General features: G+C 41.4%; 1 protein-coding gene across 7 annotated transcripts in view; it reads left to right on the forward strand.

Annotated features, from left to right (window-relative positions):
- Positions 1-16762, forward strand: part of LOC119646976 (aldehyde dehydrogenase, dimeric NADP-preferring) — a 129974-nt gene that overhangs the window by 56757 nt on the left and 56455 nt on the right. The window contains exon 1 of one of the 7 annotated variants that reach the window (XM_038047686.1): positions 8028-8513. The exons of the other annotated variants lie outside the window; for them this stretch is intronic. The gene's annotated coding sequence lies outside the window, so the exon portion shown is untranslated. Of the gene's footprint in view, positions 1-8027; positions 8514-16762 lie in introns of those variants that run through there. 7 annotated transcript variants of the gene reach the window in all.

The raw sequence follows: 16762 nt of genomic DNA on the forward strand, positions 1-16762 counted from the left end.
AGAGAAATGTGCGTCTCTTACATAAGATGAACACAAAACCTTTATACCCGAAGCGCGAGCTTCCGGTATTCCGACTTGTTTAAGTCATAGGATTGATCCGAGAGATTCTCAAATCACCATTTAGCGTATAAGTCATCGCTGTTACGTTCGGCTATTGGGGCGCTTCCCATTGACTTTGATATTCCGGCCAAATCTAGCTAGCGAGTTTTTGTCAGCGCGAATTACATGACCATCAAATCGAAGACACCTATCCGAGGTTAGTTGAACATCGATGGCAAATGTCCTAATTCTGAATGTGTTTATAGCGTGTTATGCAGTTGATCCAATGCAACATCTTCGGTTTCATTATGGCGATGCAGCTTTCATCGTCTTTGGTGGTCGGTTAGCTCTCGAAACTATAGAGGGCAATATATTTTAGATTTGAGACATGCTAAGGTTGGATAGTTGATTGCAAAGAACGCCAATTGTAGAGCGCCACTTGATCTAGGTTGCGCTAATGCGCAGTACTGTAGAGGGAAAATCCGGGTCTGGGTGAAAATTATGCGGGAAAACTAGGCCCATGGTGCAATTTTTTCCTGTTTTTCATTGGACTTTCTTCTCCGGCCCGCCAAGAAAACAGAGACTCTGATGTTTCGAATTACCCGCCACATTTCGAACTTTACTTTTCGGATCATGATAGACACATTTAATCCAGCCATCTTCCTCTGGCACTAGGTGTTATCCCAATTCATACCAAGTTTGTTTGGCACGCGGTCAAACGCCTTTTCTAAATCCACAAATGTAGAGATGGTGGTGTTTTCACGGCATTTCTTCTTGAGTTACCGCACTGCATGGGTTGTCCGGATAGCTCAGTGGTTAGAGCAGTAGGTTGTTATATGGGAGCTCGAAAATCAGGCTAATAATCCTCAATCCCTCAAAACGCTTGACTAGTTTAATGAGGCCATAGAAACTTTCATAGATATGAATACTAAAACTATAGTTAAGGCGTGGCCTATCAATGGTTGTAGCCATTTTTACCACGTTCGCGTTCTACGCCACAATTCTTGGCACCACACCGTCGAGCGCAGATATCTTCCAGCATAGCCTCTTCTGAAGAGCTTTTGTCATTTATATGAAGTACCATAAATTGCTTACGTCTCGACGCCGACCATGTGTCAAGAACCCTTGTTTATTTCCCGAAAGCGAATACACAAAAAACACCCCCTCCAATGCTTTTATCACATATGAGTGCAGCTGATGCGCCAGCTAGCACAAAATTCTTTGCCTGGCTCGTCCCAATATCCTTTTTTTCTATTCCATTCAATTGATAATGAAACCCTCATTCACTCCGAGGTATATTTCGTGTGAAATTGCGAGCACAAGTTCGAAATGTAAACACAAAACTCTGTCCATAGAAAATAAATGAGACATCATTAAAAGGAGCGAGTGTGGAGAAACCACGACTGCGACGTGAAAATGCTACAATACCGGAAGAGCGACAGTTTATGACATTTAAAAAAAAATAAGGGTAGAATTGAAAAATTAGTGAAGACTGTGAAAAAACCCAGCAACAAAAAAGCCCTAAAAACAAGTGAGTTCCTTAAGGGGGTCATCCCGTGTGAAGGCCGTTTTTTTTTTTGCCTTTTTTTGAAAAATTATTTTGAAGGACTGGATAAAGATAGAAACGTGATTTTTTCATCATATCTTTATTGATATCTCTAGTATATGTGATACATTTTTTAGCTTGATTTCGTAGCTAATTTTCGGAATAGGTGTTAATTTATGCACCCATCTCCAAAAAAAGGTGTTTTTCTGCTGCCACGCTGGAGGGCGCTGTGTTCATCTGAGGGAAAAAAAGTAAACGGCATTTTAATAAGGACAATATTCCACGGTCCGCAAACTAGGATAATTAGAAAATATTAAAAGGTACATTTTTGGTGGGCTTTTAAACTTAATTTTTTGGATTTTGGTGTTTTTTTGCGGCTTTTTTTATGAATAAAAAAAAAACTACCCGTCCGATTGCAATTATCCTAGTTTGCAGACCGTAGAAATATGTGCTAAAAAAGCCGTGAAAATTTCAAAGAATTTGGTTGGATAGATTTTGAGCTATGGTGGCAGCCGATTTTCAAGATGCAGTTTCGAGAAAAACGCATTTGAAAATTTAAATGTGATTATCAACAGTAAAATTTTAGCTCACCATTAATCTGCTATACCTGCTCCATAGAGAGCACCCTCCGTTTCTTCAAAAGAGTCTTGTAAGGCCGATTGTTGCTCTCTGGTTTCAATTCTGGCTCTTTTAGCGAGGTCAGTCGATCGCCGTTCGGACCGCCAAATTCGCGCTTCATTTAGGCGGTCGGCATAAACCTGACATATGTGACCAACTTGACATCCCATTGTCACTAGGATTTTGAAAATGCCATTGAATCCTTCATTGAAAATAATTACAGCCAGAAAAGTGACTATTTCTACATCCTTGGCCCCAGAATGAGGGTATTTAGGAGCGAAAGTCCAAATCAATGCATTTAACGACTCATTGTTATTCTGGGTCCCTGCTCCTAAACATCTGTTCAAGAGATCATCTCGTGACAAATCTTCGTAGATTGGTTTGACGACTGTTTGAACTTCTTCAGTCAAAGGTGCCTTCTCGTGGTGGAAACTATCCAGTTCTCCTTTAGCTTTGCGCCATTTGCACCAACTTTCCTGCTGGACAATTTTGATGCTGACGATTTTCGTCTGTAGAACATTTATGGGAGAAAGTTGCCCAAATTTCTTGCTTCATTCCTTCTATCGAATTTGCGTGTCGACCAATAGCTAGCCCAAAAAATGTAGTGAGGTCGTTAATAACCTTACCAGTAAGTTTTCCAGCCTCTTTTCCACCAATGCCTTTGTGATTCTTCTTTGCATTTCTAAGCCGCGCTCCCATTCTTTTCTCGACATGTCCTACGTATTCCTTTTTCACTACTACGTATATTTTATTATTTGCAGAAATGTGTAGAAATACCGGAGAAAACTCCAGCCAATCCAATATACAATATACAAAACTTGTCGCAACTGGAACATCCATGTTCCTGCTTACTAAAAGTTTCTTTGCTGATGTTGATGCGAAGTCCTTTTTCTTCTCTGATAAGTATCGATTCCCATGAAATACTCGTTGTTTAGTGCGAGCATGACGTTGAACGTTAAAGCAATCTCCCTTCGTACGATCTATTTAAAAAAATCACTGAACAGACAAACAGCACAATACTTACAACAAAATATAACTGAGTATAACTTGAAAGCCTTTCAGTGATCACTCTAGACTGGATTATCCTTTTTGTTCCAAACAGTAAATAAGTTTAGACAATTGATTGGTTTTTCATCGTTTTATATTTATACCTGTGTTCAAATTTATAAGGCTCAGGTAAAAAACTAACAGGTAAAAAAGATTCGATGCTCTATCTCATCGAGTACTCTAGCCGCGGCTGCAAACTCCTTACCTGTTTAACCCTGTAATTTCTGAAGGACTCGGAATATCGGAAAATCCCTTTGCCCACATATTCTCCACTATATATAGATACAACTCATGCAAAAAAAAATCGATTTCTCCAACCCGACACACGGGATGACCCCCTTAAGGTAGAAGATTCCCTTTACGTCTGCTATAAACGGAAAAGAAGCAAACAAGTTCCGATTTCAAGTGACATATTGAAAAACAAAGGTCATTTTTAAGGTTTTGTGTAAATTAAAATCGGTTTACTGTCTGTCTGTCTGTCCGTCACACGCATTTTTCTCGGAGGCGGTTAAAGCGATTGACACCAAATTTGGTAGAAAGCTGGGAACTGTGTTCGCCTGGCAACAAGTAAAACTTTATTTGGCCTACTAACCCACTCTTGTCAAAAGAAGGTGAAGAATGACTCAAAATATTTCCGAAAAAAATCAATTTTGATAGTCTACACACTTTTAGTAATCCGACACCTCTTTGGTTCTATACGTGTCGCATTATCAAAAGTCTACTGTATTAGAATTCTTACTGAAGTGACAGCTTTGGCCTAATATGACTTTGTCAGTGATAGTGATTTCTACCAAACTAGTAGGATCATGCTTCATATTCCAAACTAAATTATGGTAAAATTTCATGATTCTAGAAAATTTTAACGAGGGTTTTGCAAATATCGGTATGGATTTCGTAGATTTCGGGGCTTGGGTACCATATAATGGCAGCTTCGTGATTTTTTTCCAATTTTTCGGGTGGGTAGGTTTTGAGAATCTATCCATAAGAAAAATGATCACTTTCAGCCCTGCCCTCCTCTGTTATACGTTTAAGGTCAGAACTGAGAGCCTGGAAAAGTAGTAATTTTATCTGGTACCCCCCATGAATATCATCATCATCATCAACGGCGCAACAACCGGTATCTGGTCTAGGCCTGCCTTAATAAGGAACTGCAGACATCCCGGTTTTGCGCCGAGGTCCACCAATTCGATATCCCTACAAGCTGTCTGGCCTCCTGACCTACGCCATCGCTCAATCTTAGGCAGGGTTTGCCTCATCTTCTTTTCCTACCATAGATATTGCCCTTATAAACTTTCCGGGTGGGATCATCCTCATCATACGGATTAAGTGACCCATGGTGAGACGTTTCGAGCGGAACAGCCTTTGTAAGCTGAAATAGGCTCTGTTGGCTGACAATCGGTTGTGATTTTCGACCCTAGATAGGAGAAATTGTCAACGGTCTCAAAGTTGTATTGTCCTATCCTTATTCTTCTTCGTATTTGTGTTTGACCAGTGCGGTTTGATGTTGTTGGTTGATTCGTCTTCGGTGCTGACGTTGCCATCATATATTTTGTCTTGCCTTCATTGATGTGCAGCCCAAGATCTCGCGCCAATCGTCGCCTGCTCGATCTGGATGAAGGCAGTTTGAACGTCTCGGGTGGTTCTTCCCATGATGTCGATATCGTCAGCATAGGCTAGTAGTTGGGTGGACTTAAAGAGGATCAAACCCCTCGGATTTACCTCAGCATCGCAGATCACATTCTCCAGGGCCAAGTTAAAGAGGACGCTTGATAGGGCATCCCCTTGTCGTAGACCGTTGTTGATGTCGAATGGTCTTGAGAGTGATCCTGCTGCTTTTATCTGGCCTCGGACATTGGTCAGGGTCAGCCTAGTCAGTCTTTTAACTTCGTCGGGGTACCGAATTTCCTCATGGCCATGTACAGTTTTACCCTGGCTATGCTATCATAGGCGGCTTTAAAGTCGATGAACAGATGGTGCAATTGTTGTCCATATTCCAACAGTTTTCCCATCGCTTGCCGCACAGAGAAAATCTGATCTGTTGTTGATTTGCCTGGAGTGAAGCCTCTTTGGTATGGGCCAATGATGTTCCGGGCGTATGGGGTTATCCGGCTTAGCAAGATAGTGGAGAATATCTTATAGATGGTACTCAGCAACTTGATACCTCTATAATTGCTGCACTGTGTGATATCTCCCTTTTTATGTATGAGACAGATAATTCTTCGTTGCCAATCGTCAGGCATTGATTCGCTGTCCCATACCTTGAGCACAAGTTGATGAACCACTTGGTGTAACTGGTCGCTTCCATATTTAACCAATTCGGCTGTAATTCCATCGGCTCCTGGCGACTTATGATTTTTTTAGCCGATGAATTGCACGGACTGTTTCTCCTATACTTGGTGGTGGCAGTATTTGTCTGTCGTCTTCAGTTGGCGGGACCTCCAACTCGCCGATGTTCTGGTTGTTCAGTAGTTCATCAAAGTACTCAACCCATCGCTCTAATATGCCCATTCTGTCGGAAATCAGATTTCCCTCTTTGTCTCGGCAAAATGAGCATCGAGGTGTATAAGGCTTCATCCTGCTGACTTGCTGGTAAAACTTCTGCGCCTGGTGCGGTTGCTCCCTGTACTTTTCTAGTTCACAGACTTGTTGGTTCTCCCAGGTTTCCTTTTTGCGTCTGTGAAGTCGCTTCTCCGCTCGACGGAGTTCGTGATAAGTCTCTGCGCGTGCCCGCGTTCGTTGAGAATGCGACATTACTCGGTATGCGGCATTCTTCCGTTCCGTTGCTAGCTTATTACATTCATCGTCAAACCAGCCGTTCCGACTCCTTTTGCGGCTGGGGCCAAGTATGTTTGTGGCCGTATCCATCATAACGTTCTTCAGGTGGTTGTGTAGATCATTTGTTGATGCTTCATCTCCACGTCCTCTATTGACTGCGGTTATTGCGGCATCCATTTCCATCTTATAGGTGTCGCGGAGGGTTGTGTTGTGGATGGCTTCCATGAATATCCTCGGTGAAATAAGATTTTACACCCCCACCCCCCTTTGCCATGTATGGAGATGCCCTTAAATTCCACGTAGAACGATGTAATTCATTATGTACGTGGACGTTCACACCTTGCACCAAATTTCTATAACCGGTCTGACCGCTTTTGAGAAAAATGCGTATGACAGACAGGAAACTGATTTTAATAAGGTTTTGTTTTATGCAAAAAAACTTAAAATGGGGGTCAGTAACAACAACCTAAACCAGGGATTGGGTCAAGTAAACCATCACCAAAGAAAAGCTACACAAGAAATTATCTTCATTCGTTACCTTTAGAAGAGTAAAACAATCACTGGTGAATACTAAGCAGAATTATTGCAAGGTTTGAAGGATGAAATGGAAAAAAAATGTTTCGTTATAACAACGTATCCCCTCATACATTGATCGTTGTAATGGCTAAAATCAATGAGCTGAAGTTCGAATTGTTCTCCAATCTGACATATTCAGCGACTATCCCAACCTCAAGAAATGACTCGAAGGTAAAAATTTGTGGAAAACGAACCGATGCAGTAAATGCATATTTTGGGCAACTTAATGATTCACAAAATACACACCCGAAGCTGGACGCTTCAGATATAAAGGTTTTATGCTCATTTTGTAAGGGAAATTTCCTATGCACATTTCCCCATTCGTACATACCTACGTCATACTCGACTTAGAGTGCGATAAATTCACGTGAAATGCACAATTTTTACCTTCTACAACTTTGTTAATAATAGTTGGATTTTTCTTCCAAACTTTCCAAAAGTTTTGAATTATATTATTGCCTATAACAGTACCAAATTTCGAACTTCTAGGATGAACTTCATGGTAAATTTCTAAAATATTTTAATATGCTATCATTAATTTTTTTTGGGCAGATATAGGAATGACATGTATTTTGAGGCCTAGATTTTATATGGATCCACCATTGCAATTTTTTTCAGATTTTTCGGTTGGGTAGGTTCTGAGCACGAGACCTGTTACACTTTTTAGGCCACACATTTTGAGCCCTCACTCCCTTATCTTTCACCCAGTATCAAAAATATCATCAGTTTCGGAAAGTACTAATCGAGCCCTTTCATTTGATACCCCATTCAACTATTTTCTGTGAAAACAAAATATACACCCTCCATTCATATATATAGGGAGCCCCCTCAAACTCATCATAAAATGGTGCCACTTGCTATATGTGAAGGGATTCACAGATTACATCTTCTCACCAAATTTCGTGACAATTGGTTCAGCCGTTTCCGAATAAATCGGGTGTGACAGACAGTCGAAGAACAAAGAAATGTTTTTCTTTATCGGGAACTTTTTATACCGCCCACGATTTTAAAATGTACTAGAATAACATTTTGAAGACTGCAATACTTCCTGCAAAGCAAGCAAAACTGATTGTTTCAATTAACAATTTTCGGCAATTTTCCGTCAAGCAACAATCAAATTCCGATTTTATCGTTCAAATTCATAAATATTTAGTAGATAACGTCTATCGTAGTCAGGCCATTTTACACGATAAATTATAAATTCGTAAATACTCCCCTTCCTTATCACTGCTTACACGTATGTATGTATATCAAAACAGAAAAGCCTAATCATAGCCGATTGCTAATTCCAAAGTTACGGGGCCTAATCAAAAGCCAAGTTCAAAGTTTCGGTCTCAAGGCTAAAATGACCGCCATGAGTTCGGATCGGATTAAATCACCAACTTGCCGTTACCGCCGCGCAACCGTAGGAAACCTTTCTCTCTTCTGGTTCCGATCCGATGCGAGCGGTTTCCGTTCCGTTTTCGGTTATTTTGTAAGCAAGAGTCTACTGAAGGCTCAGCACAGTCTGCTTTTATCACTTCGCGAACACACGCTTTTTCCATCTGCGGTGCGGTAACTCGAGCCTAGATCCAGTGTACGTTCATGCACTTGTACATCTCACATACGAGAACCTCCCGCGCTTGTGTTTATTTGTTTATATTCTCAAAAAGGGTTTGAATGAAGAAAAGTTTGAACTAATCAGATTCTGTGTGAATGAAGCAATAACTCCCAAATTTAAATTCGAACTCAGCGCGCGCTCGATTAACAAATTATTGTGAATGCAGTGCGACTTCTGTTCAGTGTGTTTCTTCGGAATTTGAATTTTGCATTAAAAATTCACAGTAGAGTGTGAAACCTTGGACCCGGTGCCCGCGAAACGATACCGAGTCGGTTACAACGAAACTTGCGGTTGATCTTCCATTTCGAATTGGTTTGTATTCATTTGTGTATTTGTTTTTAGTACTACGAAGAATTTCCCAATCATTTAGCGCACGTGGGTTGCATCAGAAATTGCTAATTATCAATACAAAATGTACGTACATACTTTATATTGGAGCAACCGCTTATCGCCCGTGTGCAACATGCATCCACACAAAGCGGCTCCCGTCCTCGGGGGAAGTATTACACTAGCAATGGCAGCAGCTGCAAAATGAAGAAGAAAAAACCAGTTCACTCAAGGCGTCAGGTTTCAACGGCGGAGCTTGCGCTCGACCTTAGCGCAACAACTGACATTCGCTATAATTATTAACAATCATTTTTGAATCAATTTCAATGCCGCCAACGTGCCAGCAAAATACTTTATTATAGAGTTTCTGATGAAGTTTTTCAATTGCTGGAAATTGTGCAGCCAGAGAAGAAAAAGTCAAAGATAAACTAACAATATGTCGAGTGGACAGTATTTTTTCAGACTTGATAAGATAACGCTTATCATTGCGGCGAGCCAGACCAAAATCCAAAGAGCTCCGAACTTTACCCCCAAGATTGCTTTAAACAATTGCGATAACGATTAGAACTGGGAATACTCTTTGTGAAGTATGTTTTATGAAGCTTGAGAAATTTAAATTTAGACTTCTCAAGCATGGGTCGTGATCCAGATACAGATAACTGTCCAATTTATTTGTTTTTGTTGATTTCGTGCTGCATTCCATTCCTACGACTGGTTGTATAGCTAAATATATATGTATGTGGGAGATCTTAAATTGGCGTGTGCATCGTTGTCGGCGTTGAGTGGTACAGCCCTACCCAGACTGTAGCATCCCACTTTGCTCAATAAGTGAACATCTCAGCATAGCATAGAAAAGTTTTCTCGGTATATGAACTATCTGTTGGCTCTTTTGATTCATAAGAAACTCACGGTTATATCATCAATATATCTTCTTTTTCTTCAGCCTATGTCCCGTTCACAAGCGGGGTCGGCCTGTCGTGATCGGTTTCACCATTTGACAATATTGAATGCCTGATCTGGATGCAATCTCGAGGCTTTTAAATCCCCACCCAGCGTATCAAGCCACCGTTTTTTGGGCTGCCTTTTGGTCGTTTACCATCGACTTCAATGTTCAGACCAATCTTGGCAAATGAATTCTCGTTAACACGAATTGCGTGACCATACTATTGAAGACGCCTCTCTCGCAATTTTTACATGATCGGTGCAACCCCATATCGATTGCGAATATCCTCATTTCGGATGTGATCAAAACGTGTCACACCAGTAGTCCAACGAGAGATCTTCGTCTCCATTACCGCAAGACACGTTGATTGTCTTTTATAGTCGGCCAACAATCAGAACCATAGAGGGCGACAGGACGGACGACATTGCGATAACACCAGTTGTGGAACGCCACTTCATCCAGGTTGCGTTAATGCGTGTAGCAATTTCATAACGCAGTTCTCTATTGGCTGATAGCGATGACTCGCGGTATTTAAATCGCTCAGTTCTGGGCAGATCACTGCCGCTGACAGTGATTGTGCCTGTTTCATGGCGATCGATTGTCAAAAATTCAATTTTGTTTGGATTCAATCTGAGACCGTGTTGCATGGGGCGATCATTCCATTTTTGGACAAATTGCTCAAGATCATTTCTGCTATTAGATGCTATGAAAACATCATCTGCATAAAGCAGTGTATAGGGCGCTGGACGTTGAATGTCCCGTGTGACTGTGTCCATAACAAGAATAAAGACGAGTGGTGAGAGGGCGCTTCCTTGAGGAACACCAACAGTGACACGAAGCAGTTTTGATACACCCGCCATACTTCGAACTTTACTTTTCGGATCGTGGTAGAACAATTGAACCCAGCGCACGAGTTTTTCTGACACTAAGTGTTGTTGTAGAGCATACCAGATGAGTTCATGTGGCACACGGTCAAACGCTTTCTCTAGATCCAGAAATGCAATGTAAAAAGGACGATGCTTTTCACGGTGTTTCTCCATGAGTAACCGCGCAGTGTGTATTGCGTTAGTAGTTGCGCAGTTTTTGACAAATCCGGCTTATTTCACGGTTATTTCAACGATTTCGCGAACACGGTTGTGAAGAATGCATTCAAAAATCTTCATGGTATGGTAAGGTAACCGGTTCGGACGGTAATTTGAACATTCTGCTAGGCTATCTTTCTTTTTCCATATTGGAACTGTGGCACTTTCTTGCCAATCAGATGGTTTTCTTCCTTTCTGAATAACCCGATTAAAGAATTCACTGAACCACAGTGTTGGATCCCAGCTCTTTGCTTTCCAGAGCTCAAATGCAATGTCGTTAGGTCCTGTAACTTTCTTCGATTTCATTCGTTTTATTGCCTCCTCAACTTCAGTTGCGCTGACAGGTGAAACTGGTCCAAATGTCGGCAATGATTGTGGAAGTGGAGGATGAGCAAATTTTTCAGTTGAAATCTGCTCGAAGTATTCTCGCCATCTATCCGTTGCGGCTCGACGGTTAGCAAAGAACCGTTCTTATCATTAACGCAACAGAAGTGTTCGATATCCTGTGTGAGCTCGTTACGCCTTTTGGCAAGTCGATACAAATCTCTTTTGCCATCCCGAATGTCCAGTTTATCGTAAAGATTTATGTAATAGTCCGCCCGGGTGACAGCGACTGCTTTCTTTGCTTCCCAGTTGACATTCTTATAAATTTGCCAATTGGCCAGCGTTTTATCGTCGAAAAATTCCAATTCGAAAAGCCAAGTATCTCGGTTGATGTACCGTTTACCCGGCTTGGTTAGCCCGCGGGTTCCAGAGGCCACTTTGTGGATCATGACTTTCATTTGGTTCCACGATTCTTCCACATTCGTAATGATCGGTAATCGTGTGAATGAGATCATTTCTTCTTTCTTCTCACGAAATCGCCACCATTTAATGTTTTATCGGTGGCTTAATTCGCAGGACAGCAATCAATGGGCGATGTGGAGGTGCGATGGTCTTATTGGGAACGGCTTTGCAATCAGTGACAGTGGTAAAATGTCGGCGTCTTATGAGACCATAGTCGATTTGCGTTTTACTATTCCCACTATAAAATGTAGGAAGATGAACCATGTATTCATAAGTACAAGGTTATGAGTGTCCGCATAATCGCCACGCTCATTGGGCACTCCGAACCCCTTTCCTCCATGGCACCCGTTACCGTCTGCTCTTTCACCCACATGACCATTAAAGTCGCCGGCAATGACATAGTCGTCAGCGGGCACGTGACAGGCCCTTTCATCGAGATGTTGCCAGAAGGCATCTTTCTCGGCATGAGGTCGACCTGTTTGTGGTGCGTACGCGGTGAAAAAGTGAATAGTGCGATCAGCTGATATAATTAATGGTGAGCTTCATCAACCGAATATGAAATCGTTCGACTTCTTTAATGGCAGCACGGAAACCCTCTGAGATGGTAACGCCAACACCATATTGAGTGTGTGGGTTACCAAAATAGAGAAGTTTATAGCCTTCCCTTTAAACTCCACGTAAATTTTATTTTTCACTCACTACATGCGTAGGATTTTATAGTTCTCTCCATCTCTCCACCAAGTTGCGATCGGGGCGGTTCAACCATTTTGGAGAAGAGTGCCTGTAACACACAGACAGACAGTGAATCCATTTGAATAAGGTTTTGTTTTACACAAAACCCTAAAAAAAGAATTGAAGAGAGATCAATAAAAAACAGAAATAAACTAAGTAGTGCATGAAAAGCAAACAGAATCACCTTAAGGACTACAGATACAGTCGGTGACCCTCACGGAGCAGAGATTTCCGAGGTTTTAAATAAGGCCACGAAAGATGCATTACCTCCTTTGCGTCAATCAGTAAGTGTTCATCTACTGTCGAGGAAGCGAGTTAAGGTCTCTCAACTTATTGAGAAGGTGCTAGGCAACACTTGAATTATAAGCTTCAAATACAGAATTAATTGCAGTTTAAAGTCCGTCGTTTATAAGAACTATATTCAATTACAAATAATTACCATGCAGCTTGGAGCAAACAATTACTCCTATATACTTATTGAAGTTATGAACTCTATTATGATAAAAGTGGTTAGTTGTGTTTTTCAAACTTACTATTTGAATTATTGATGAATGCTAATAAGCCCATGATTAGTATTATGAATGGTAATTGTACATTAGAATATATACAATTACACAGCATTTAGTTTTTCCTTAATTGCAAATGAGAAGCAACAATACAAAGGTTGTAAAAATAGGAAATTAAAGTCCCAAATATGAGCAATCGCTTTGAGCGCTTTAACAAGAGGAGCATGTTCCCTTGCCTCTGTTTTAATGAAGATAATGATTTACAACCGAATTTTACGTCACAACTAAAGTGAAGACCATTTCACCTATCAGCTTTTTATCTCGATATTCTATTGAGGTAATAGTCTCGGGCGAGCGCAATGCTGACCACATTGTCTCCTACAGTCTACTGTAGTGTACCGTTACGGTCTTGAATGAAGTGCTCTAACACACTTATAGGCCCTGATCCAATATGGATTGTTGTGCCAACGATTATTATTATTATTATTATTATTCTATTGAAACATTCCCCAAGGCAGCAGGTAGTCACTATATTCTCTAGTAGATAGCTGAGAACCCTTATAGGTGCATAGATGATCAATAAGATCTAGCAACATCGCTGCCGGTTCTACCGGGGCATTTTAATCTTTCCCAGTGCTAGCCGAGAAGTCTTTGCTCCTCTATCCTGCGTCATCATGTAACTCTAGCATGACCCCCCTAGGTGTACCCAGAAAAATAACTAGAACTTTATATAAGTTGCAGTCCACTATACCACCTGTGCCTTCTAATTAACATGTGGGTAGCTATCGGCCCGGCACACTCGCAAAACTCGTTTATTTTAGATTGTGTTAAGTCCAGGTAGCTTTGAATACCATGTAACGAACATTCCATTAATTAATGAGAATATTCAGCAATATAAAATGTAGTCCGGATGGTCATGCCCAACGATTTTAACCCATTCGTGAAAATAAGTGGTTGCAATGGCTTTATTTTTGTTAGGGGAATTGCATTACCGTATGTTAAACTGATTAGCCATTTTGTATGCCAGACTTAAATGCAATACGATTCGAAATTATAATGAAGTGCTTCTCCAATTTCATTGCCGTGGATGAGTAACATTGTCCACTTGTGAACGTCCTTAATTGGACCATCGAAAGACTTGCCATAAAAGCTTTTGCTGAAGTTTCTGCCCTTCCTAACCGCCACAATGGCAAGCCCCCCTTTGCAATTCTCGTCTCCGCGTTTTCGTTCGCAGCTAGGTCTAATGACTATTTTGGAACCTCTTGTAGCTGATTTGCGCTAAACATAAAAACACAACTAGTTTTTATACACCCTAAAAACACACCTTTTTGAGAATTTCCTTCAAAACCTCTGAAATAGATCTTGATGTAATTCTCTTCTAATTCAATCAATACATTCTCAGAGTCAGTAATTCCTGTTCCTTAGTGGAGTATAGGACATCCAAACAGTCTTTTTGCTGTTATTGTTGTTTCTACAATTTTTTTATATAGACCCTGCTTCAGTTTCATTAGCATCACACCTAAAGTTGTGCTAGCTATAATCACACATCAGCGGACAGACACAGACATCCATGACGACTGGGATTCGAACCCAGAGCATCGATGTCATCAAATTATATGCAATAATAACGAAATGGCGAACAGTTGAATATACATTGTATAGCCATAAGTTCTGTGAGTCAAACAAATCTTTATTTCTCACGAAGTAATAAACCAAATCAATCGAAAAGTACACTATTAGAAAAAGGGAAACAAAGAACTTTCAAATGAAAAAAAATTCTTCAAAATGGCCGCCGCTAGCAGCTATACAGCCCCGAAGTCTGTGAGGCCATGCATCGATTGCTTCATGCACGGTATAAAGCGACATCTCTCGAGCTGCACGCACGATGCTGGGGTTCAAACTCTCTAAGTCGATATAAGTTCGATTGCAGGCAGTCTCCTCAAACTTAGTCCAAAGGCTCTAGTCCAATGAATTCAAATCTAGGCTGCTTGAGGCCAATTTATCCGCGGTTATGAAGTGAGGAACATGGGCCGCTAAACATTGCTGAATTATCTTGGCTTTGTGAGTGGGGCCGAGTTCTGCTGAAAGCACCACTCAATCGCTCGACTACATCCTCTAACATCTTTTCGTACACGCTCGCATTAGTTTTGACGCCGGCCTCGCAGAAATGAATATCAGTTACTCCGTGATATGAGACGCCCCACGATGCCATGAAGAAGTCCAATGGTGACGACATTGGACTTCTGGAGCATTTTCTTTGGCTTCATAACAATTGTGAGCATATACTCGATCATTTTGTCGGCTGAATTTTTCCTCGATGGTGAAAATTTTTTCATCAGAAAATAGAATTTTGCGATTTTTTTTTTAACCGGGAAATTATTGCAGAAGAGTAGCATACCGAGTTCGTCGTATTTTCTTCAGTTTTGGCGTTAACATATGTCTAACGCACCGAGACTGAGATATTCTCGTAAAATACGACTCATACTTCGAGTTGAAACACCCATTTCCGCCGACATTCTTTTATGCTTGCGGAGAGAATTGCGACGAACACGCTCACGCACAGCATGCACGATATTCGGGCGACGTGAGGAGCGCGGGTACCCCTCCCGCGGCCTGTCAAACACATCAGCTGTTTCACGGTATTGAGCTTGTCCTAAAAACGAATCGTTCGTTTACCGGCAGCTTTTTTAACAAACTACGAATCATTTTCTCCGTATTCCCACATTGGCGCAACGCAATAATTGCGATTTTTTTCGTAGTTACCGAACTTCATCGTGCTGTCGTTCACGCGCTACTGACCTTCGGCACATGAAAATCTGACGGAAGTGGGGTATGGTTAGATACTCTCCGTGCGCAGTGTTATCAGTTTAGGTGGTCTAACATTTTTCGCTATCATCCTTTTCTGACATGACAAATATACATGGGTACAATAACTGATGAATATTTCAGAAGGATCGGATCAGTAATTTCGGAAAAATCATTGTCACGGTGTGAAAAAAGTGACTTTGAGAAAAAGGCTTTTAAGCTCCTTCTGTCTGTTGATTTTACTCCGAAATTGAAAGTGTTACTGATATTGGAAACATGGGTTACATACAAGGTTGCATACAGGATCTCCCCTAAAACTTCCCGAAATGATTTTTTTAATCGTTTATTCAATGTAGATTTATGAATTGTTAAAGTATCATCTCTCTGATTCGATGTGTTAACCCCATCATTGAAGGCGCCCTGGAAGCCGACAACTGGAATCTCATTCAGTATGCTCTTCGTAGCTACCTTTGCAGTCTCTAATGTCCCATACTGAGTTCCATTCAAAATTCTTTTAATCCTTAGGAATAAAAAGAAGTCCGTCCAGATCGGGGCCGTATGACAGCTGGGTCGGCGTTGTCACGCCCATGTTGTCCAGCAACTTGGAGACAATGAGCACGATGTGCTTTGGCGCGTTGTCATGGTGCAACCCCCAATTGTTTCAAATTTCTCTTCGAACGCATCGAACCCTGTTACGCAGCCATGGATCCATACCGTTGCGGTCATAAGATTCCTGGAACTTCAATAAACACTGTTCGTTCATCTCATTCATCAAAACTTTCGGTACCATTTTTGCGCACTAAAAGGCCATCTGTTTAAATGCGACGAAAGATTGCTTTGGGTATCTCGCACTCTTCTTCAACCATTCAAACACGTAATCGTCGGTCTTTGTCCCAGACTTGACGCCCTTTTTGCACCGAGTCCTCCGTTTGTAATGCCGTGGCATCTTGAGTGGTCGTCGTCATTAACCTAAAACTCAAAATCTCTGCTACGTTCGCGCTCTACAAGAAAGCATTTTTCTGGAAAATTCCATGATGTCTTTCCTAGATACTAGGACCGAACAGCATCACTTGCGTTATGGTTGGGTTTATCCTGAGTCTGCATCTTGCGCTCCTTCCATGATGTCGCTCATAATGGACAGAAACATCCCTGATACTAATATCACCAAGTCGTTGGCATACGCCACCACCTTCACCCCGCTGCTGTCCAATGTTCATAAAATTTCGTCCATTACTATTAACCAGAGCACCGGTGAGATGGCGCCACCCTGGGGCGTGCATCTTTTCACAGCTCTGGTCAATTGGTTGCCTCCAAGTTCCGACTGGATTATCCTGGTACTTAGCATGGATATAATCCAATGCGCAAATACCCCTCCCATCC

The sequence above is a fragment of the Hermetia illucens genome, chromosome 1 (genome assembly GCF_905115235.1).
Source record: "Hermetia illucens chromosome 1, iHerIll2.2.curated.20191125, whole genome shotgun sequence".
In the NCBI taxonomy this organism is placed as follows: Eukaryota; Metazoa; Arthropoda; class Insecta; order Diptera; family Stratiomyidae; genus Hermetia; species Hermetia illucens.